General features: G+C 47.3%; 26 non-coding genes across 26 annotated transcripts; 8 read left to right on the forward strand and 18 right to left on the reverse strand.

The window, feature by feature from the left end:
• Positions 1-411: 411 nt before the first annotated feature.
• Positions 412-575, reverse strand: LOC148738745 (U1 spliceosomal RNA). The gene has a single exon (XR_015997760.1). It is a non-coding gene; the product is annotated as a U1 spliceosomal RNA (small nuclear RNA).
• Positions 576-786: 211 nt separating this feature from the next.
• On the reverse strand, positions 787-978 carry LOC148738746 (U2 spliceosomal RNA). The gene has a single exon (XR_015997559.1). It is a non-coding gene; the product is annotated as a U2 spliceosomal RNA (small nuclear RNA).
• Positions 979-1447: 469 nt separating this feature from the next.
• On the forward strand, positions 1448-1566 carry LOC148738747 (5S ribosomal RNA). Its single transcript, XR_015998059.1, has one exon. It is a non-coding gene; the product is annotated as a 5S ribosomal RNA (ribosomal RNA).
• A 971-nt stretch (positions 1567-2537) lies between these two features.
• Positions 2538-2701, reverse strand: LOC148738748 (U1 spliceosomal RNA). The gene has a single exon (XR_015997761.1). It is a non-coding gene; the product is annotated as a U1 spliceosomal RNA (small nuclear RNA).
• Positions 2702-2912: 211 nt separating this feature from the next.
• On the reverse strand, positions 2913-3104 carry LOC148738749 (U2 spliceosomal RNA). Its single transcript, XR_015997560.1, has one exon. It is a non-coding gene; the product is annotated as a U2 spliceosomal RNA (small nuclear RNA).
• Positions 3105-3573: 469 nt separating this feature from the next.
• Positions 3574-3692, forward strand: LOC148738750 (5S ribosomal RNA). Its single transcript, XR_015998061.1, has one exon. It is a non-coding gene; the product is annotated as a 5S ribosomal RNA (ribosomal RNA).
• A 971-nt stretch (positions 3693-4663) lies between these two features.
• LOC148738751 (U1 spliceosomal RNA) lies at positions 4664-4827 on the reverse strand. The gene has a single exon (XR_015997762.1). It is a non-coding gene; the product is annotated as a U1 spliceosomal RNA (small nuclear RNA).
• Positions 4828-5038: 211 nt separating this feature from the next.
• Positions 5039-5230, reverse strand: LOC148738752 (U2 spliceosomal RNA). Its single transcript, XR_015997561.1, has one exon. It is a non-coding gene; the product is annotated as a U2 spliceosomal RNA (small nuclear RNA).
• A 469-nt stretch (positions 5231-5699) lies between these two features.
• On the forward strand, positions 5700-5818 carry LOC148738753 (5S ribosomal RNA). The gene has a single exon (XR_015998062.1). It is a non-coding gene; the product is annotated as a 5S ribosomal RNA (ribosomal RNA).
• A 971-nt stretch (positions 5819-6789) lies between these two features.
• On the reverse strand, positions 6790-6953 carry LOC148738754 (U1 spliceosomal RNA). The gene has a single exon (XR_015997763.1). It is a non-coding gene; the product is annotated as a U1 spliceosomal RNA (small nuclear RNA).
• Positions 6954-7164: 211 nt separating this feature from the next.
• Positions 7165-7356, reverse strand: LOC148738755 (U2 spliceosomal RNA). Its single transcript, XR_015997562.1, has one exon. It is a non-coding gene; the product is annotated as a U2 spliceosomal RNA (small nuclear RNA).
• A 469-nt stretch (positions 7357-7825) lies between these two features.
• LOC148738756 (5S ribosomal RNA) lies at positions 7826-7944 on the forward strand. The gene has a single exon (XR_015998063.1). It is a non-coding gene; the product is annotated as a 5S ribosomal RNA (ribosomal RNA).
• A 971-nt stretch (positions 7945-8915) lies between these two features.
• On the reverse strand, positions 8916-9079 carry LOC148738757 (U1 spliceosomal RNA). The gene has a single exon (XR_015997764.1). It is a non-coding gene; the product is annotated as a U1 spliceosomal RNA (small nuclear RNA).
• Positions 9080-9290: 211 nt separating this feature from the next.
• On the reverse strand, positions 9291-9482 carry LOC148738758 (U2 spliceosomal RNA). The gene has a single exon (XR_015997563.1). It is a non-coding gene; the product is annotated as a U2 spliceosomal RNA (small nuclear RNA).
• Positions 9483-9951: 469 nt separating this feature from the next.
• On the forward strand, positions 9952-10070 carry LOC148738759 (5S ribosomal RNA). Its single transcript, XR_015998064.1, has one exon. It is a non-coding gene; the product is annotated as a 5S ribosomal RNA (ribosomal RNA).
• Positions 10071-11043: 973 nt separating this feature from the next.
• LOC148738760 (U1 spliceosomal RNA) lies at positions 11044-11207 on the reverse strand. The gene has a single exon (XR_015997765.1). It is a non-coding gene; the product is annotated as a U1 spliceosomal RNA (small nuclear RNA).
• A 211-nt stretch (positions 11208-11418) lies between these two features.
• Positions 11419-11610, reverse strand: LOC148738761 (U2 spliceosomal RNA). The gene has a single exon (XR_015997564.1). It is a non-coding gene; the product is annotated as a U2 spliceosomal RNA (small nuclear RNA).
• A 469-nt stretch (positions 11611-12079) lies between these two features.
• LOC148738762 (5S ribosomal RNA) lies at positions 12080-12198 on the forward strand. The gene has a single exon (XR_015998065.1). It is a non-coding gene; the product is annotated as a 5S ribosomal RNA (ribosomal RNA).
• Positions 12199-13169: 971 nt separating this feature from the next.
• LOC148738763 (U1 spliceosomal RNA) lies at positions 13170-13333 on the reverse strand. The gene has a single exon (XR_015997766.1). It is a non-coding gene; the product is annotated as a U1 spliceosomal RNA (small nuclear RNA).
• Positions 13334-13544: 211 nt separating this feature from the next.
• On the reverse strand, positions 13545-13736 carry LOC148738764 (U2 spliceosomal RNA). Its single transcript, XR_015997565.1, has one exon. It is a non-coding gene; the product is annotated as a U2 spliceosomal RNA (small nuclear RNA).
• Positions 13737-14205: 469 nt separating this feature from the next.
• Positions 14206-14324, forward strand: LOC148738765 (5S ribosomal RNA). Its single transcript, XR_015998066.1, has one exon. It is a non-coding gene; the product is annotated as a 5S ribosomal RNA (ribosomal RNA).
• A 971-nt stretch (positions 14325-15295) lies between these two features.
• LOC148738766 (U1 spliceosomal RNA) lies at positions 15296-15459 on the reverse strand. Its single transcript, XR_015997767.1, has one exon. It is a non-coding gene; the product is annotated as a U1 spliceosomal RNA (small nuclear RNA).
• Positions 15460-15670: 211 nt separating this feature from the next.
• Positions 15671-15862, reverse strand: LOC148738767 (U2 spliceosomal RNA). The gene has a single exon (XR_015997566.1). It is a non-coding gene; the product is annotated as a U2 spliceosomal RNA (small nuclear RNA).
• Positions 15863-16331: 469 nt separating this feature from the next.
• LOC148738768 (5S ribosomal RNA) lies at positions 16332-16450 on the forward strand. The gene has a single exon (XR_015998067.1). It is a non-coding gene; the product is annotated as a 5S ribosomal RNA (ribosomal RNA).
• A 971-nt stretch (positions 16451-17421) lies between these two features.
• LOC148738769 (U1 spliceosomal RNA) lies at positions 17422-17585 on the reverse strand. Its single transcript, XR_015997768.1, has one exon. It is a non-coding gene; the product is annotated as a U1 spliceosomal RNA (small nuclear RNA).
• A 212-nt stretch (positions 17586-17797) lies between these two features.
• On the reverse strand, positions 17798-17989 carry LOC148738770 (U2 spliceosomal RNA). Its single transcript, XR_015997567.1, has one exon. It is a non-coding gene; the product is annotated as a U2 spliceosomal RNA (small nuclear RNA).
• Positions 17990-18287: the final 298 nt, after the last annotated feature.

Consider the following 18287-nt stretch of genomic DNA (forward strand, 5'->3'; position numbering starts at 1 on the left):
AATGCTTTTCTTGCCCATGTATCGTTCGTTCTTTGCTTAGTCCATCCGTCGGTTAGTTAGTCAGTCACTCCTCCGCTTGGTTTCCTCTCCTTTTCTTTCGCAAACAAACGAACAAAATAATGCAGAAAGCACACACATCTATCTACAACAGCTCTACTCACATCCTCACAAAAACTCACCTTCATTTACAATCACTTCTATTCCTCCAAATCTCTCTGCCAACACGCAGGCCACTTCTGTCTGTCTCTCTTTCTTTCCATGGCTTTTTGCTTTCTTTTTCCCTTGCTGCTCTTCTTCTCTCTTCATTCCAGTTCCAGTTCCAGTTCACCCTGTTTAACGGTCAACTCCAAAATCAAGATCAATTCATTAGTCAGTCAGGGGTTAAGGGCAAGATATTTTACATCAGCTTTTCGGGGACGAGCGCGAACGCAGGTCCCCACTACCAGAAATTATACGCTCGAGTTACCCACATTTGGGGTAATCGCAAGGGTCAACCCAGTCCAAGTGCAATGAAAGGGCCTCGCCTTGAGAGGACTGCCTCCTTGATCACAGTACCTCCCGCGTCAGGTAAGTATGCCTGAAAGGCATACGCTTGCCGTGGTAAAACTCTCCCTCACCTATGTCCTTGTGGTACTGCTTTGCACGCTTCAAATCAGCCAGTGTCAGTTGCCGCCTTGGCCCGTCATGTCTTTTTCCGCCTTCCCTTTGGAGCTGCAGGGCTCCTGTGCACAGAAGAGAATGCTATAGTCATTATTTTTCCTTTCATTAAATGTGTCTTCCCCAAAAGGGAAGTGGGCCACACTCGGAGGTAGTGCTATACCGAGGCAACCCGTGGCTGGGACGAGGCAAGCCTCTTTTCCACAGCCCAGTTCCAAAAATCAGTTTAATATATGAGCTACTCAATGAGCAGCGTATCAGATATTAAGCTGATAAGAACAGATACTACACTTGATCTTAGCCAAAAGGCCGAGAAGCGATACCCACCAATACCCTCAATCAAGGGGGTGGTAGAGGGATCCTTCCCACAGTATATGGTGGATAGTAGCAGGTAGCCCCCAGAAGCCCTTGCGAGTCCCAAAAACGGACCCAGTGGCTCATCGGTTGGTAATCTTCTCATTGTAACTTTAAGACGCCAGCCACATACACTTAACTAACAAGATGGTGTTCTTTAGAATATTTACCAAACTTGATTTATCTCTATACTCCCCCCCCCCACCCCACCCCCAGTGAGATATATTGCCTCAAATGGACGCTTCTCAAGATGTGCGCGGGCTCTAGGAGATGACGTTTGGCTTAGGGTCTAGGCTACCAAATTTAGGGTTAGGGTAACGATTTTGGGGTTAGGGTTAGGGTAACGATGTTGGGGTTTAGGGTTAGAGTAACCAAATTAGGGCTAGTACAGATCAAACATAACCGATAACCAGCCAAATTTCAGCTGTTTTCCCTTGTCTACGACCATACCACAGGGAAAGCACCGGTTCTCGTCCGATCACCGAAGTTAAGCCCTGTCGGGCGGGGTTAGTACTTGGATGGGTGACCGCCTGGGAATACCCCGTGTTGTAGGCTTCATTTTTTCCTTTGCTTACTCTCTCAACGTTTTATCCGGGTAAACCGCTTCCGATACTCACGGCGTCCCGTAGACGAGTGAGGAGTAAAAGAAAAACTAACATAACAGGGAGGAGAGAAATCATTTTGCCACAACTTGCCGAGCTTGTGGCCAAAATCATTTCCCAATGCAAGAGAGCGAGCAAACGAAGGAGCGATGGCGCGCGCTCGAGATCTCAACACATTGTTGTGACAAATTCCACATTTGTACGTGACATCGAATCATTCGCACGCTCCCACGAATCACAAATAGGAAAACACGCACACTTTTACAGCACTTTCAAGGCCTCAAGACATGTCAAAACATTCCCACGATTAATAGAGGCGGATGGATTCAAAGTGACTGAAACGAAGCGAAGCGGCAACAGGTTCCACATTTTTACTTACTCGTCTGCCTCTTTGTTTGCTCGCTCGCTGGAACGAACGTTCCCTCCTCTCGCTCGCTCGCAATAAGAAATACATGACAACAAAACCTCGCCTGCCACAGGTATGGTTGACAATGTACTCACGTTTCTAAAACAAATGCTTTTCTTGCCCATGTATCGTTCGTTCTTTGCTTAGTCCATCCGTCGGTTAGTTAGTCAGTCACTCCTCCGCTTGGTTTCCTCTCCTTTTCTTTCGCAAACAAACGAACAAAATAATGCAGAAAGCACACACATCTATCTACAACAGCTCTACTCACATCCTCACAAAAACTCACCTTCATTTACAATCACTTCTATTCCTCCAAATCTCTCTGCCAACACGCAGGCCACTTCTGTCTGTCTCTCTTTCTTTCCATGGCTTTTTGCTTTCTTTTTCCCTTGCTGCTCTTCTTCTCTCTTCATTCCAGTTCCAGTTCCAGTTCACCCTGTTTAACGGTCAACTCCAAAATCAAGATCAATTCATTAGTCAGTCAGGGGTTAAGGGCAAGATATTTTACATCAGCTTTTCGGGGACGAGCGCGAACGCAGGTCCCCACTACCAGAAATTATACGCTCGAGTTACCCACATTTGGGGTAATCGCAAGGGTCAACCCAGTCCAAGTGCAATGAAAGGGCCTCGCCTTGAGAGGACTGCCTCCTTGATCACAGTACCTCCCGCGTCAGGTAAGTATGCCTGAAAGGCATACGCTTGCCGTGGTAAAACTCTCCCTCACCTATGTCCTTGTGGTACTGCTTTGCACGCTTCAAATCAGCCAGTGTCAGTTGCCGCCTTGGCCCGTCATGTCTTTTTCCGCCTTCCCTTTGGAGCTGCAGGGCTCCTGTGCACAGAAGAGAATGCTATAGTCATTATTTTTCCTTTCATTAAATGTGTCTTCCCCAAAAGGGAAGTGGGCCACACTCGGAGGTAGTGCTATACCGAGGCAACCCGTGGCTGGGACGAGGCAAGCCTCTTTTCCACAGCCCAGTTCCAAAAATCAGTTTAATATATGAGCTACTCAATGAGCAGCGTATCAGATATTAAGCTGATAAGAACAGATACTACACTTGATCTTAGCCAAAAGGCCGAGAAGCGATACCCACCAATACCCTCAATCAAGGGGGTGGTAGAGGGATCCTTCCCACAGTATATGGTGGATAGTAGCAGGTAGCCCCCAGAAGCCCTTGCGAGTCCCAAAAACGGACCCAGTGGCTCATCGGTTGGTAATCTTCTCATTGTAACTTTAAGACGCCAGCCACATACACTTAACTAACAAGATGGTGTTCTTTAGAATATTTACCAAACTTGATTTATCTCTATACTCCCCCCCCCCACCCCACCCCCAGTGAGATATATTGCCTCAAATGGACGCTTCTCAAGATGTGCGCGGGCTCTAGGAGATGACGTTTGGCTTAGGGTCTAGGCTACCAAATTTAGGGTTAGGGTAACGATTTTGGGGTTAGGGTTAGGGTAACGATGTTGGGGTTTAGGGTTAGAGTAACCAAATTAGGGCTAGTACAGATCAAACATAACCGATAACCAGCCAAATTTCAGCTGTTTTCCCTTGTCTACGACCATACCACAGGGAAAGCACCGGTTCTCGTCCGATCACCGAAGTTAAGCCCTGTCGGGCGGGGTTAGTACTTGGATGGGTGACCGCCTGGGAATACCCCGTGTTGTAGGCTTCATTTTTTCCTTTGCTTACTCTCTCAACGTTTTATCCGGGTAAACCGCTTCCGATACTCACGGCGTCCCGTAGACGAGTGAGGAGTAAAAGAAAAACTAACATAACAGGGAGGAGAGAAATCATTTTGCCACAACTTGCCGAGCTTGTGGCCAAAATCATTTCCCAATGCAAGAGAGCGAGCAAACGAAGGAGCGATGGCGCGCGCTCGAGATCTCAACACATTGTTGTGACAAATTCCACATTTGTACGTGACATCGAATCATTCGCACGCTCCCACGAATCACAAATAGGAAAACACGCACACTTTTACAGCACTTTCAAGGCCTCAAGACATGTCAAAACATTCCCACGATTAATAGAGGCGGATGGATTCAAAGTGACTGAAACGAAGCGAAGCGGCAACAGGTTCCACATTTTTACTTACTCGTCTGCCTCTTTGTTTGCTCGCTCGCTGGAACGAACGTTCCCTCCTCTCGCTCGCTCGCAATAAGAAATACATGACAACAAAACCTCGCCTGCCACAGGTATGGTTGACAATGTACTCACGTTTCTAAAACAAATGCTTTTCTTGCCCATGTATCGTTCGTTCTTTGCTTAGTCCATCCGTCGGTTAGTTAGTCAGTCACTCCTCCGCTTGGTTTCCTCTCCTTTTCTTTCGCAAACAAACGAACAAAATAATGCAGAAAGCACACACATCTATCTACAACAGCTCTACTCACATCCTCACAAAAACTCACCTTCATTTACAATCACTTCTATTCCTCCAAATCTCTCTGCCAACACGCAGGCCACTTCTGTCTGTCTCTCTTTCTTTCCATGGCTTTTTGCTTTCTTTTTCCCTTGCTGCTCTTCTTCTCTCTTCATTCCAGTTCCAGTTCCAGTTCACCCTGTTTAACGGTCAACTCCAAAATCAAGATCAATTCATTAGTCAGTCAGGGGTTAAGGGCAAGATATTTTACATCAGCTTTTCGGGGACGAGCGCGAACGCAGGTCCCCACTACCAGAAATTATACGCTCGAGTTACCCACATTTGGGGTAATCGCAAGGGTCAACCCAGTCCAAGTGCAATGAAAGGGCCTCGCCTTGAGAGGACTGCCTCCTTGATCACAGTACCTCCCGCGTCAGGTAAGTATGCCTGAAAGGCATACGCTTGCCGTGGTAAAACTCTCCCTCACCTATGTCCTTGTGGTACTGCTTTGCACGCTTCAAATCAGCCAGTGTCAGTTGCCGCCTTGGCCCGTCATGTCTTTTTCCGCCTTCCCTTTGGAGCTGCAGGGCTCCTGTGCACAGAAGAGAATGCTATAGTCATTATTTTTCCTTTCATTAAATGTGTCTTCCCCAAAAGGGAAGTGGGCCACACTCGGAGGTAGTGCTATACCGAGGCAACCCGTGGCTGGGACGAGGCAAGCCTCTTTTCCACAGCCCAGTTCCAAAAATCAGTTTAATATATGAGCTACTCAATGAGCAGCGTATCAGATATTAAGCTGATAAGAACAGATACTACACTTGATCTTAGCCAAAAGGCCGAGAAGCGATACCCACCAATACCCTCAATCAAGGGGGTGGTAGAGGGATCCTTCCCACAGTATATGGTGGATAGTAGCAGGTAGCCCCCAGAAGCCCTTGCGAGTCCCAAAAACGGACCCAGTGGCTCATCGGTTGGTAATCTTCTCATTGTAACTTTAAGACGCCAGCCACATACACTTAACTAACAAGATGGTGTTCTTTAGAATATTTACCAAACTTGATTTATCTCTATACTCCCCCCCCCCACCCCACCCCCAGTGAGATATATTGCCTCAAATGGACGCTTCTCAAGATGTGCGCGGGCTCTAGGAGATGACGTTTGGCTTAGGGTCTAGGCTACCAAATTTAGGGTTAGGGTAACGATTTTGGGGTTAGGGTTAGGGTAACGATGTTGGGGTTTAGGGTTAGAGTAACCAAATTAGGGCTAGTACAGATCAAACATAACCGATAACCAGCCAAATTTCAGCTGTTTTCCCTTGTCTACGACCATACCACAGGGAAAGCACCGGTTCTCGTCCGATCACCGAAGTTAAGCCCTGTCGGGCGGGGTTAGTACTTGGATGGGTGACCGCCTGGGAATACCCCGTGTTGTAGGCTTCATTTTTTCCTTTGCTTACTCTCTCAACGTTTTATCCGGGTAAACCGCTTCCGATACTCACGGCGTCCCGTAGACGAGTGAGGAGTAAAAGAAAAACTAACATAACAGGGAGGAGAGAAATCATTTTGCCACAACTTGCCGAGCTTGTGGCCAAAATCATTTCCCAATGCAAGAGAGCGAGCAAACGAAGGAGCGATGGCGCGCGCTCGAGATCTCAACACATTGTTGTGACAAATTCCACATTTGTACGTGACATCGAATCATTCGCACGCTCCCACGAATCACAAATAGGAAAACACGCACACTTTTACAGCACTTTCAAGGCCTCAAGACATGTCAAAACATTCCCACGATTAATAGAGGCGGATGGATTCAAAGTGACTGAAACGAAGCGAAGCGGCAACAGGTTCCACATTTTTACTTACTCGTCTGCCTCTTTGTTTGCTCGCTCGCTGGAACGAACGTTCCCTCCTCTCGCTCGCTCGCAATAAGAAATACATGACAACAAAACCTCGCCTGCCACAGGTATGGTTGACAATGTACTCACGTTTCTAAAACAAATGCTTTTCTTGCCCATGTATCGTTCGTTCTTTGCTTAGTCCATCCGTCGGTTAGTTAGTCAGTCACTCCTCCGCTTGGTTTCCTCTCCTTTTCTTTCGCAAACAAACGAACAAAATAATGCAGAAAGCACACACATCTATCTACAACAGCTCTACTCACATCCTCACAAAAACTCACCTTCATTTACAATCACTTCTATTCCTCCAAATCTCTCTGCCAACACGCAGGCCACTTCTGTCTGTCTCTCTTTCTTTCCATGGCTTTTTGCTTTCTTTTTCCCTTGCTGCTCTTCTTCTCTCTTCATTCCAGTTCCAGTTCCAGTTCACCCTGTTTAACGGTCAACTCCAAAATCAAGATCAATTCATTAGTCAGTCAGGGGTTAAGGGCAAGATATTTTACATCAGCTTTTCGGGGACGAGCGCGAACGCAGGTCCCCACTACCAGAAATTATACGCTCGAGTTACCCACATTTGGGGTAATCGCAAGGGTCAACCCAGTCCAAGTGCAATGAAAGGGCCTCGCCTTGAGAGGACTGCCTCCTTGATCACAGTACCTCCCGCGTCAGGTAAGTATGCCTGAAAGGCATACGCTTGCCGTGGTAAAACTCTCCCTCACCTATGTCCTTGTGGTACTGCTTTGCACGCTTCAAATCAGCCAGTGTCAGTTGCCGCCTTGGCCCGTCATGTCTTTTTCCGCCTTCCCTTTGGAGCTGCAGGGCTCCTGTGCACAGAAGAGAATGCTATAGTCATTATTTTTCCTTTCATTAAATGTGTCTTCCCCAAAAGGGAAGTGGGCCACACTCGGAGGTAGTGCTATACCGAGGCAACCCGTGGCTGGGACGAGGCAAGCCTCTTTTCCACAGCCCAGTTCCAAAAATCAGTTTAATATATGAGCTACTCAATGAGCAGCGTATCAGATATTAAGCTGATAAGAACAGATACTACACTTGATCTTAGCCAAAAGGCCGAGAAGCGATACCCACCAATACCCTCAATCAAGGGGGTGGTAGAGGGATCCTTCCCACAGTATATGGTGGATAGTAGCAGGTAGCCCCCAGAAGCCCTTGCGAGTCCCAAAAACGGACCCAGTGGCTCATCGGTTGGTAATCTTCTCATTGTAACTTTAAGACGCCAGCCACATACACTTAACTAACAAGATGGTGTTCTTTAGAATATTTACCAAACTTGATTTATCTCTATACTCCCCCCCCCCACCCCACCCCCAGTGAGATATATTGCCTCAAATGGACGCTTCTCAAGATGTGCGCGGGCTCTAGGAGATGACGTTTGGCTTAGGGTCTAGGCTACCAAATTTAGGGTTAGGGTAACGATTTTGGGGTTAGGGTTAGGGTAACGATGTTGGGGTTTAGGGTTAGAGTAACCAAATTAGGGCTAGTACAGATCAAACATAACCGATAACCAGCCAAATTTCAGCTGTTTTCCCTTGTCTACGACCATACCACAGGGAAAGCACCGGTTCTCGTCCGATCACCGAAGTTAAGCCCTGTCGGGCGGGGTTAGTACTTGGATGGGTGACCGCCTGGGAATACCCCGTGTTGTAGGCTTCATTTTTTCCTTTGCTTACTCTCTCAACGTTTTATCCGGGTAAACCGCTTCCGATACTCACGGCGTCCCGTAGACGAGTGAGGAGTAAAAGAAAAACTAACATAACAGGGAGGAGAGAAATCATTTTGCCACAACTTGCCGAGCTTGTGGCCAAAATCATTTCCCAATGCAAGAGAGCGAGCAAACGAAGGAGCGATGGCGCGCGCTCGAGATCTCAACACATTGTTGTGACAAATTCCACATTTGTACGTGACATCGAATCATTCGCACGCTCCCACGAATCACAAATAGGAAAACACGCACACTTTTACAGCACTTTCAAGGCCTCAAGACATGTCAAAACATTCCCACGATTAATAGAGGCGGATGGATTCAAAGTGACTGAAACGAAGCGAAGCGGCAACAGGTTCCACATTTTTACTTACTCGTCTGCCTCTTTGTTTGCTCGCTCGCTGGAACGAACGTTCCCTCCTCTCGCTCGCTCGCAATAAGAAATACATGACAACAAAACCTCGCCTGCCACAGGTATGGTTGACAATGTACTCACGTTTCTAAAACAAATGCTTTTCTTGCCCATGTATCGTTCGTTCTTTGCTTAGTCCATCCGTCGGTTAGTTAGTCAGTCACTCCTCCGCTTGGTTTCCTCTCCTTTTCTTTCGCAAACAAACGAACAAAATAATGCAGAAAGCACACACATCTATCTACAACAGCTCTACTCACATCCTCACAAAAACTCACCTTCATTTACAATCACTTCTATTCCTCCAAATCTCTCTGCCAACACGCAGGCCACTTCTGTCTGTCTCTCTTTCTTTCCATGGCTTTTTGCTTTCTTTTTCCCTTGCTGCTCTTCTTCTCTCTTCATTCCAGTTCCAGTTCCAGTTCACCCTGTTTAACGGTCAACTCCAAAATCAAGATCAATTCATTAGTCAGTCAGGGGTTAAGGGCAAGATATTTTACATCAGCTTTTCGGGGACGAGCGCGAACGCAGGTCCCCACTACCAGAAATTATACGCTCGAGTTACCCACATTTGGGGTAATCGCAAGGGTCAACCCAGTCCAAGTGCAATGAAAGGGCCTCGCCTTGAGAGGACTGCCTCCTTGATCACAGTACCTCCCGCGTCAGGTAAGTATGCCTGAAAGGCATACGCTTGCCGTGGTAAAACTCTCCCTCACCTATGTCCTTGTGGTACTGCTTTGCACGCTTCAAATCAGCCAGTGTCAGTTGCCGCCTTGGCCCGTCATGTCTTTTTCCGCCTTCCCTTTGGAGCTGCAGGGCTCCTGTGCACAGAAGAGAATGCTATAGTCATTATTTTTCCTTTCATTAAATGTGTCTTCCCCAAAAGGGAAGTGGGCCACACTCGGAGGTAGTGCTATACCGAGGCAACCCGTGGCTGGGACGAGGCAAGCCTCTTTTCCACAGCCCAGTTCCAAAAATCAGTTTAATATATGAGCTACTCAATGAGCAGCGTATCAGATATTAAGCTGATAAGAACAGATACTACACTTGATCTTAGCCAAAAGGCCGAGAAGCGATACCCACCAATACCCTCAATCAAGGGGGTGGTAGAGGGATCCTTCCCACAGTATATGGTGGATAGTAGCAGGTAGCCCCCAGAAGCCCTTGCGAGTCCCAAAAACGGACCCAGTGGCTCATCGGTTGGTAATCTTCTCATTGTAACTTTAAGACGCCAGCCACATACACTTAACTAACAAGATGGTGTTCTTTAGAATATTTACCAAACTTGATTTATCTCTATACTCCCCCCCCCCACCCCACCCCCAGTGAGATATATTGCCTCAAATGGACGCTTCTCAAGATGTGCGCGGGCTCTAGGAGATGACGTTTGGCTTAGGGTCTAGGCTACCAAATTTAGGGTTAGGGTAACGATTTTGGGGTTAGGGTTAGGGTAACGATGTTGGGGTTTAGGGTTAGAGTAACCAAATTAGGGCTAGTACAGATCAAACATAACCGATAACCAGCCAAATTTCAGCTGTTTTCCCTTGTCTACGACCATACCACAGGGAAAGCACCGGTTCTCGTCCGATCACCGAAGTTAAGCCCTGTCGGGCGGGGTTAGTACTTGGATGGGTGACCGCCTGGGAATACCCCGTGTTGTAGGCTTCATTTTTTCCTTTGCTTACTCTCTCAACGTTTTATCCGGGTAAACCGCTTCCGATACTCACGGCGTCCCGTAGACGAGTGAGGAGTAAAAGAAAAACTAACATAACAGGGAGGAGAGAAATCATTTTGCCACAACTTGCCGAGCTTGTGGCCAAAATCATTTCCCAATGCAAGAGAGCGAGCAAACGAAGGAGCGATGGCGCGCGCTCGAGATCTCAACACATTGTTGTGACAAATTCCACATTTGTACGTGACATCGAATCATTCGCACGCTCCCACGAATCACAAATAGGAAAACACGCACACTTTTACAGCACTTTCAAGGCCTCAAGACATGTCAAAACATTCCCACGATTAATAGAGGCGGATGGATTCAAAGTGACTGAAACGAAGCGAAGCGGCAACAGGTTCCACATTTTTACTTACTCGTCTGCCTCTTTGTTTGCTCGCTCGCTGGAACGAACGTTCCCTCCTCTCGCTCGCTCGCAATAAGAAATACATGACAACAAAACCTCGCCTGCCACAGGTATGGTTGACAATGTACTCACGTTTCTAAAACAAATGCTTTTCTTGCCCATGTATCGTTCGTTCTTTGCTTAGTCCATCCGTCGGTTAGTTAGTCAGTCACTCCTCCGCTTGGTTTCCTCTCCTTTTCTTTCGCAAACAAACGAACAAAATAATGCAGAAAGCACACACATCTATCTACAACAGCTCTACTCACATCCTCACAAAAACTCACCTTCATTTACAATCACTTCTATTCCTCCAAATCTCTCTGCCAACACGCAGGCCACTTCTGTCTGTCTCTCTTTCTTTCCATGGCTTTTTGCTTTCTTTTTCCCTTGCTGCTCTTCTTCTCTCTCTTCATTCCAGTTCCAGTTCCAGTTCACCCTGTTTAACGGTCAACTCCAAAATCAAGATCAATTCATTAGTCAGTCAGGGGTTAAGGGCAAGATATTTTACATCAGCTTTTCGGGGACGAGCGCGAACGCAGGTCCCCACTACCAGAAATTATACGCTCGAGTTACCCACATTTGGGGTAATCGCAAGGGTCAACCCAGTCCAAGTGCAATGAAAGGGCCTCGCCTTGAGAGGACTGCCTCCTTGATCACAGTACCTCCCGCGTCAGGTAAGTATGCCTGAAAGGCATACGCTTGCCGTGGTAAAACTCTCCCTCACCTATGTCCTTGTGGTACTGCTTTGCACGCTTCAAATCAGCCAGTGTCAGTTGCCGCCTTGGCCCGTCATGTCTTTTTCCGCCTTCCCTTTGGAGCTGCAGGGCTCCTGTGCACAGAAGAGAATGCTATAGTCATTATTTTTCCTTTCATTAAATGTGTCTTCCCCAAAAGGGAAGTGGGCCACACTCGGAGGTAGTGCTATACCGAGGCAACCCGTGGCTGGGACGAGGCAAGCCTCTTTTCCACAGCCCAGTTCCAAAAATCAGTTTAATATATGAGCTACTCAATGAGCAGCGTATCAGATATTAAGCTGATAAGAACAGATACTACACTTGATCTTAGCCAAAAGGCCGAGAAGCGATACCCACCAATACCCTCAATCAAGGGGGTGGTAGAGGGATCCTTCCCACAGTATATGGTGGATAGTAGCAGGTAGCCCCCAGAAGCCCTTGCGAGTCCCAAAAACGGACCCAGTGGCTCATCGGTTGGTAATCTTCTCATTGTAACTTTAAGACGCCAGCCACATACACTTAACTAACAAGATGGTGTTCTTTAGAATATTTACCAAACTTGATTTATCTCTATACTCCCCCCCCCCACCCCACCCCCAGTGAGATATATTGCCTCAAATGGACGCTTCTCAAGATGTGCGCGGGCTCTAGGAGATGACGTTTGGCTTAGGGTCTAGGCTACCAAATTTAGGGTTAGGGTAACGATTTTGGGGTTAGGGTTAGGGTAACGATGTTGGGGTTTAGGGTTAGAGTAACCAAATTAGGGCTAGTACAGATCAAACATAACCGATAACCAGCCAAATTTCAGCTGTTTTCCCTTGTCTACGACCATACCACAGGGAAAGCACCGGTTCTCGTCCGATCACCGAAGTTAAGCCCTGTCGGGCGGGGTTAGTACTTGGATGGGTGACCGCCTGGGAATACCCCGTGTTGTAGGCTTCATTTTTTCCTTTGCTTACTCTCTCAACGTTTTATCCGGGTAAACCGCTTCCGATACTCACGGCGTCCCGTAGACGAGTGAGGAGTAAAAGAAAAACTAACATAACAGGGAGGAGAGAAATCATTTTGCCACAACTTGCCGAGCTTGTGGCCAAAATCATTTCCCAATGCAAGAGAGCGAGCAAACGAAGGAGCGATGGCGCGCGCTCGAGATCTCAACACATTGTTGTGACAAATTCCACATTTGTACGTGACATCGAATCATTCGCACGCTCCCACGAATCACAAATAGGAAAACACGCACACTTTTACAGCACTTTCAAGGCCTCAAGACATGTCAAAACATTCCCACGATTAATAGAGGCGGATGGATTCAAAGTGACTGAAACGAAGCGAAGCGGCAACAGGTTCCACATTTTTACTTACTCGTCTGCCTCTTTGTTTGCTCGCTCGCTGGAACGAACGTTCCCTCCTCTCGCTCGCTCGCAATAAGAAATACATGACAACAAAACCTCGCCTGCCACAGGTATGGTTGACAATGTACTCACGTTTCTAAAACAAATGCTTTTCTTGCCCATGTATCGTTCGTTCTTTGCTTAGTCCATCCGTCGGTTAGTTAGTCAGTCACTCCTCCGCTTGGTTTCCTCTCCTTTTCTTTCGCAAACAAACGAACAAAATAATGCAGAAAGCACACACATCTATCTACAACAGCTCTACTCACATCCTCACAAAAACTCACCTTCATTTACAATCACTTCTATTCCTCCAAATCTCTCTGCCAACACGCAGGCCACTTCTGTCTGTCTCTCTTTCTTTCCATGGCTTTTTGCTTTCTTTTTCCCTTGCTGCTCTTCTTCTCTCTTCATTCCAGTTCCAGTTCCAGTTCACCCTGTTTAACGGTCAACTCCAAAATCAAGATCAATTCATTAGTCAGTCAGGGGTTAAGGGCAAGATATTTTACATCAGCTTTTCGGGGACGAGCGCGAACGCAGGTCCCCACTACCAGAAATTATACGCTCGAGTTACCCACATTTGGGGTAATCGCAAGGGTCAACCCAGTCCAAGTGCAATGAAAGGGCCTCGCCTTGAGAGGACTGCCTCCTTGATCACAGTACCTCCCGCGTCAGGTAAGTATGCCTGAAAGGCATACGCTTGCCGTGGTAAAACTCTCCCTCACCTATGTCCTTGTGGTACTGCTTTGCACGCTTCAAATCAGCCAGTGTCAGTTGCCGCCTTGGCCCGTCATGTCTTTTTCCGCCTTCCCTTTGGAGCTGCAGGGCTCCTGTGCACAGAAGAGAATGCTATAGTCATTATTTTTCCTTTCATTAAATGTGTCTTCCCCAAAAGGGAAGTGGGCCACACTCGGAGGTAGTGCTATACCGAGGCAACCCGTGGCTGGGACGAGGCAAGCCTCTTTTCCACAGCCCAGTTCCAAAAATCAGTTTAATATATGAGCTACTCAATGAGCAGCGTATCAGATATTAAGCTGATAAGAACAGATACTACACTTGATCTTAGCCAAAAGGCCGAGAAGCGATACCCACCAATACCCTCAATCAAGGGGGTGGTAGAGGGATCCTTCCCACAGTATATGGTGGATAGTAGCAGGTAGCCCCCAGAAGCCCTTGCGAGTCCCAAAAACGGACCCAGTGGCTCATCGGTTGGTAATCTTCTCATTGTAACTTTAAGACGCCAGCCACATACACTTAACTAACAAGATGGTGTTCTTTAGAATATTTACCAAACTTGATTTATCTCTATACTCCCCCCCCCCACCCCACCCCCAGTGAGATATATTGCCTCAAATGGACGCTTCTCAAGATGTGCGCGGGCTCTAGGAGATGACGTTTGGCTTAGGGTCTAGGCTACCAAATTTAGGGTTAGGGTAACGATTTTGGGGTTAGGGTTAGGGTAACGATGTTGGGGTTTAGGGTTAGAGTAACCAAATTAGGGCTAGTACAGATCAAACATAACCGATAACCAGCCAAATTTCAGCTGTTTTCCCTTGTCTACGACCATACCACAGGGAAAGCACCGGTTCTCGTCCGATCACCGAAGTTAAGCCCTGTCGGGCGGGGTTAGTACTTGGATGGGTGACCGCCTGGGAATACCCCGTGTTGTAGGCTTCATTTTTTCCTTTGCTTACTCTCTCAACGTTTTATCCGGGTAAACCGCTTCCGATACTCACGGCGTCCCGTAGACGAGTGAGGAGTAAAAGAAAAACTAACATAACAGGGAGGAGAGAAATCATTTTGCCACAACTTGCCGAGCTTGTGGCCAAAATCATTTCCCAATGCAAGAGAGCGAGCAAACGAAGGAGCGATGGCGCGCGCTCGAGATCTCAACACATTGTTGTGACAAATTCCACATTTGTACGTGACATCGAATCATTCGCACGCTCCCACGAATCACAAATAGGAAAACACGCACACTTTTACAGCACTTTCAAGGCCTCAAGACATGTCAAAACATTCCCACGATTAATAGAGGCGGATGGATTCAAAGTGACTGAAACGAAGCGAAGCGGCAACAGGTTCCACATTTTTACTTACTCGTCTGCCTCTTTGTTTGCTCGCTCGCTGGAACGAACGTTCCCTCCTCTCGCTCGCTCGCAATAAGAAATACATGACAACAAAACCTCGCCTGCCACAGGTATGGTTGACAATGTACTCACGTTTCTAAAACAAATGCTTTTCTTGCCCATGTATCGTTCGTTCTTTGCTTAGTCCATCCGTCGGTTAGTTAGTCAGTCACTCCTCCGCTTGGTTTCCTCTCCTTTTCTTTCGCAAACAAACGAACAAAATAATGCAGAAAGCACACACATCTATCTACAACAGCTCTACTCACATCCTCACAAAAACTCACCTTCATTTACAATCACTTCTATTCCTCCAAATCTCTCTGCCAACACGCAGGCCACTTCTGTCTGTCTCTCTTTCTTTCCATGGCTTTTTGCTTTCTTTTTCCCTTGCTGCTCTTCTTCTCTCTTCATTCCAGTTCCAGTTCCAGTTCACCCTGTTTAACGGTCAACTCCAAAATCAAGATCAATTCATTAGTCAGTCAGGGGTTAAGGGCAAGATATTTTACATCAGCTTTTCGGGGACGAGCGCGAACGCAGGTCCCCACTACCAGAAATTATACGCTCGAGTTACCCACATTTGGGGTAATCGCAAGGGTCAACCCAGTCCAAGTGCAATGAAAGGGCCTCGCCTTGAGAGGACTGCCTCCTTGATCACAGTACCTCCCGCGTCAGGTAAGTATGCCTGAAAGGCATACGCTTGCCGTGGTAAAACTCTCCCTCACCTATGTCCTTGTGGTACTGCTTTGCACGCTTCAAATCAGCCAGTGTCAGTTGCCGCCTTGGCCCGTCATGTCTTTTTCCGCCTTCCCTTTGGAGCTGCAGGGCTCCTGTGCACAGAAGAGAATGCTATAGTCATTATTTTTCCTTTCATTAAATGTGTCTTCCCCAAAAGGGAAGTGGGCCACACTCGGAGGTAGTGCTATACCGAGGCAACCCGTGGCTGGGACGAGGCAAGCCTCTTTTCCACAGCCCAGTTCCAAAAATCAGTTTAATATATGAGCTACTCAATGAGCAGCGTATCAGATATTAAGCTGATAAGAACAGATACTACACTTGATCTTAGCCAAAAGGCCGAGAAGCGATACCCACCAATACCCTCAATCAAGGGGGTGGTAGAGGGATCCTTCCCACAGTATATGGTGGATAGTAGCAGGTAGCCCCCAGAAGCCCTTGCGAGTCCCAAAAACGGACCCAGTGGCTCATCGGTTGGTAATCTTCTCATTGTAACTTTAAGACGCCAGCCACATACACTTAACTAACAAGATGGTGTTCTTTAGAATATTTACCAAACTTGATTTATCTCTATACTCCCCCCCCCCACCCCACCCCCAGTGAGATATATTGCCTCAAATGGACGCTTCTCAAGATGTGCGCGGGCTCTAGGAGATGACGTTTGGCTTAGGGTCTAGGCTACCAAATTTAGGGTTAGGGTAACGATTTTGGGGTTAGGGTTAGGGTAACGATGTTGGGGTTTAGGGTTAGAGTAACCAAATTAGGGCTAGTACAGATCAAACATAACCGATAACCAGCCAAATTTCAGCTGTTTTCCCTTGTCTACGACCATACCACAGGGAAAGCACCGGTTCTCGTCCGATCACCGAAGTTAAGCCCTGTCGGGCGGGGTTAGTACTTGGATGGGTGACCGCCTGGGAATACCCCGTGTTGTAGGCTTCATTTTTTCCTTTGCTTACTCTCTCAACGTTTTATCCGGGTAAACCGCTTCCGATACTCACGGCGTCCCGTAGACGAGTGAGGAGTAAAAGAAAAACTAACATAACAGGGAGGAGAGAAATCATTTTGCCACAACTTGCCGAGCTTGTGGCCAAAATCATTTCCCAATGCAAGAGAGCGAGCAAACGAAGGAGCGATGGCGCGCGCTCGAGATCTCAACACATTGTTGTGACAAATTCCACATTTGTACGTGACATCGAATCATTCGCACGCTCCCACGAATCACAAATAGGAAAACACGCACACTTTTACAGCACTTTCAAGGCCTCAAGACATGTCAAAACATTCCCACGATTAATAGAGGCGGATGGATTCAAAGTGACTGAAACGAAGCGAAGCGGCAACAGGTTCCACATTTTTACTTACTCGTCTGCCTCTTTGTTTGCTCGCTCGCTGGAACGAACGTTCCCTCCTCTCGCTCGCTCGCAATAAGAAATACATGACAACAAAACCTCGCCTGCCACAGGTATGGTTGACAATGTACTCACGTTTCTAAAACAAATGCTTTTCTTGCCCATGTATCGTTCGTTCTTTGCTTAGTCCATCCGTCGGTTAGTTAGTCAGTCACTCCTCCGCTTGGTTTCCTCTCCTTTTCTTTCGCAAACAAACGAACAAAATAATGCAGAAAGCACACACATCTATCTACAACAGCTCTACTCACATCCTCACAAAAACTCACCTTCATTTACAATCACTTCTATTCCTCCAAATCTCTCTGCCAACACGCAGGCCACTTCTGTCTGTCTCTCTTTCTTTCCATGGCTTTTTGCTTTCTTTTTCCCTTGCTGCTCTTCTTCTCTCTTCATTCCAGTTCCAGTTCCAGTTCACCCTGTTTAACGGTCAACTCCAAAATCAAGATCAATTCATTAGTCAGTCAGGGGTTAAGGGCAAGATATTTTACATCAGCTTTTCGGGGACGAGCGCGAACGCAGGTCCCCACTACCAGAAATTATACGCTCGAGTTACCCACATTTGGGGTAATCGCAAGGGTCAACCCAGTCCAAGTGCAATGAAAGGGCCTCGCCTTGAGAGGACTGCCTCCTTGATCACAGTACCTCCCGCGTCAGGTAAGTATGCCTGAAAGGCATACGCTTGCCGTGGTAAAACTCTCCCTCACCTATGTCCTTGTGGTACTGCTTTGCACGCTTCAAATCAGCCAGTGTCAGTTGCCGCCTTGGCCCGTCATGTCTTTTTTCCGCCTTCCCTTTGGAGCTGCAGGGCTCCTGTGCACAGAAGAGAATGCTATAGTCATTATTTTTCCTTTCATTAAATGTGTCTTCCCCAAAAGGGAAGTGGGCCACACTCGGAGGTAGTGCTATACCGAGGCAACCCGTGGCTGGGACGAGGCAAGCCTCTTTTCCACAGCCCAGTTCCAAAAATCAGTTTAATATATGAGCTACTCAATGAGCAGCGTATCAGATATTAAGCTGATAAGAACAGATACTACACTTGATCTTAGCCAAAAGGCCGAGAAGCGATACCCACCAATACCCTCAATCAAGGGGGTGGTAGAGGGATCCTTCCCACAGTATATGGTGGATAGTAGCAGGTAGCCCCCAGAAGCCCTTGCGAGTCCCAAAAACGGACCCAGTGGCTCATCGGTTGGTAATCTTCTCATTGTAACTTTAAGACGCCAGCCACATACACTTAACTAACAAGATGGTGTTCTTTAGAATATTTACCAAACTTGATTTATCTCTATACTCCCCCCCCCCACCCCACCCCCAGTGAGATATATTGCCTCAAATGGACGCTTCTCAAGATGTGCGCGGGCTCT

The sequence above is a fragment of the Stylophora pistillata genome, chromosome 2 (genome assembly GCF_964205215.1).
Source record: "Stylophora pistillata chromosome 2, jaStyPist1.2, whole genome shotgun sequence".
Classification (NCBI taxonomy): Eukaryota; Metazoa; Cnidaria; class Anthozoa; order Scleractinia; family Pocilloporidae; genus Stylophora; species Stylophora pistillata.